This window comes from Arachis hypogaea, chromosome 16 (genome assembly GCF_003086295.3).
Source record: "Arachis hypogaea cultivar Tifrunner chromosome 16, arahy.Tifrunner.gnm2.J5K5, whole genome shotgun sequence".
Classification (NCBI taxonomy): domain Eukaryota; kingdom Viridiplantae; phylum Streptophyta; class Magnoliopsida; order Fabales; family Fabaceae; genus Arachis; species Arachis hypogaea.
The window spans coordinates 6935364-6938918 of record NC_092051.1 but is presented as its reverse complement, the minus strand read 5'-3'; positions in this window follow the sequence as shown (position 1 = coordinate 6938918).

Sequence of the window (3555 nt, the reverse complement as noted above, 5' to 3'; positions counted from 1 at the left end):
GGACAGCACAAGTTAGTTGAAATGCAGAATTGCATGGGAGTTTCTTTGATAGTGATGGTTCATACTCAGTTACTCACATATATATGAGCGAATATATTAAAGCTAAGTTGGGAATATGGGGAAAGTCTCACTCAATTTATTTGTAACTGTCGCTACAAATTAATATAAATTGACTCAAACTAAATAAAGTTGGGTATCCTGGCCTGTAGAGGGAGCTTAATTTTCTCTTTTACAAAGGATTATTCTCTCTGCACTTGCACTTGCCTCATGTCAGAAAAACACTACAAATTTATTTTATGGTAAAGAAATTTAATGCTAATTTATTTTATTTTAAATACAAACTAAAGTTGTTTTGTCTAATTAAAATATAAATAACATCATTGAAGAATTTATTAATTACTACTCTACATTTATTGTTTTTTAAACATTCATGTTATTTTGTAAGTAAAATTAACCAAATTTTTTTTCTTCTTATTATAGGCTAATTTTTTTTATATGAACAAAAATATTAATTTTTTTATTAGAAATAAAATTATTTAATGTAATTATAAGTGGATAAATTTTGTAGATAATAAATTAACACGTGAAAATATGTTATAACACGTGGAAATGTGTTGTCTATGTGATAATACGCGAAGACGTGTTAAATATGTGATAACATTTTAACCAACACACAGAATATGTTAAACACGTGTCAAGTTACAGTAATATGCTCTTTACATATATAAATATTTCTGCATATTTACAATAATATAATATATTTTAAATATCAATATTTAATCAAAATATTATTTCTGTTTCTGTGTTAAAAATAATTTCTGCTCTTATTATACATCTTTTTATTTTTCTTCAACTGATTTTTATTTTATAAATAAATTATTAGATCAACTTAATTAGAATTAATTATCAAAATAATTTGATCAAATAACATTACCGAATGTATCTGACATTTCACATTTAATTTGAATGGCATATGATTTTCAATAGTAATTATCCTGATTAAATATACGATTTAGTAGATTTGAATCAGCTAATAATTCTTTTGTTGTTAAATGATAAAATCAAGGTCATATCTCTAGAGATAAAGACAAGAGTGGTTTTCCAACATTAAAAAAAAAAAAAAACACCATGCATACAACTAACACATGTTCTAATTGGTGAGTAAATTTGCTTTTATCCCTATCTGTCAAGTATGATCTTATCGCATAAGATAAGAGGATACAAATCCTAGTTTTGATTTTGATGCTCCACACTAATTAATTATTTATCTTTCATATAATTTTATTTTCTATAGTACATACTGTCTATGTGGAGAGATATATGTACATATATAGAACAGTCTCTTTCATAATCAATATACAAAGTCTCACATATTGTTTTTAAGCTAATAATAGAGTGCACGTAATTTCGCCAATGTCTTCATCAAATCCAAATTATATATTCAAAGTCAGTCAAATTAAAGACATTAGTTTCATAATAAAGATAAGAAAAAAATATAGATTATAGGGGGACATGTCTCAATATTAAGATTTGAGAGATAATCCTGAGTCGGCAGGTCAGCATTCTATTATAAAAAGGGGGAAAAAAAAAGGAAAGAAAGAGAGAAACAATGTAGCCAAAACAGGAAAATAAAGAGTGAATATGCAATAATCTGACCCTAATAATTTTTTTTTAAGGATTGCCAGATTTTTTTTTCAGTTCTTAATATTTAATTTTATGAGATTGAATAATTTTTTTATCAATGATTTTTCTATAAAATATATTTATGTGAAAACAATTTAAAATGTACTAATATTTCTTAGTTTTATGCAATAAATTTATTTAATATATTTAAAAAAAATAATAAAAATAAAAAATTAAATGATGTTGATAATTATCTTTAAAAGACAACAAGACTCTTAATAAATAAAAAAGAATTTATTAATAATCCTAGTTAGTTTTTAATGGATAAATCAACTGTTTAACATGTCATATAAACTTATTCCGTTAATACAAATAAAAAATATTGACAGAAGAACTAATCAGTATCATAAAAATAAATATTAAAAGCAGGAAAAAGTATTTATTTTTGTTGAGGGTATCATTTTTTCTCGAAATAATTGTCAAAAATTATTTATAATTTTTCTCAAAAATTAAATAAAGAAGGAAGCTCCGATATTGCCTAATTTAATTTCAAAAACTATATAAGGTAAACAAAAATTCGATGTTTATACACGTTTGAAAAATTATATTATTAAAAAATATAAAACTTTACAATAATATTATTATTTATGTTTTTGTTATGTTATTATTACTATTTTTTGCTGCTATTAATATTTGAAAACATTACCCAATCTCACATGGTTCAAAATTAAAAAATCAATAGCTAATATAAATATGAAATTATTCTCATATTTCAAAATTAAAAATCTATAGCCACTTATTTCGAATTTTTTGATTGCAGAAGATGCAAAATCATAATCCTTATTATAAGTGTATTGTTAGTTGATTATTAATTATTAACGTGTGAACCAATTATCCATATAAGATTAATTAGGATATGATAACAAATTTTACTATCTACCTTTGCCTACTTTTTGTCAGATTTGTTTTTAAATATTAAATTGTATTATTTTATTTTCGTGCATGAAACGGAGCCATTTACATTGTATGTGTCTACTTACCACTCGATTTTTAGTTCTTTAATTTGAAGGGAAGATAGAGACAAGAGTTCGTTGATAGCGCATGCATACTTATCAATCCAGATCCAGCTTAATTACTTTTCATTTTGATTTAAGTCGGTAACTAACCCCACCTTAATTAATTGTCATATAGCATATGTTATTAATTAAAAGTTTTAAGAATTAAATGCATAAAATGATTTTAATTAGCAAACGCTATCATATTTTTCCTAAATCATTTTTAGTAAAAATAAAAAATTATATATTCTTACTATTATTATTATTATTTATTATTATAATTGTACATGTGGATTATTGTTAGTCTAATATTATCGTTGTATTTTGATAAGTTCTGTATAATTAATTTTTTTTATATTTTGTTGTTTTTTTTTATAATTTTTTTTGAAAGGAAAAATCAAACAAAGAAAAAAATACATAATATAGTAAAATCAATAAAAATAAGAGTAAGAAAAAAATACAGCAACAATAACAGTAATAAAAAGAACGACGATGAGGATGAAATACGCGAAGAAAAAAGAACACAAAGAAAAAAGAGGAAGAACGCAAAGAAGGAAGAATAAGAGAAATACAAGATACAAACATTTGAAAAGGAAGACCAAAAAAAAAACATAATTTCATATACGTGTTATGTAAATGAGTTTTATTAGGTTAAGATTAATTTGTTTGGACTTGTTTATAAAAAAACATTGTATATATAACAGAACTGACTAATTAAATAATTTTAAGACAAAATGCATAAAATGTTTTTGATTATCAAATTAAACTCCATCATATTTTTCCTAAATCATTTTTAGTAAAAGTATAAAATTATTCTTACTATTATTATAATTGTGGATGTGGATTATTGTTAGTCTAATATTATCGTTGTTATGCT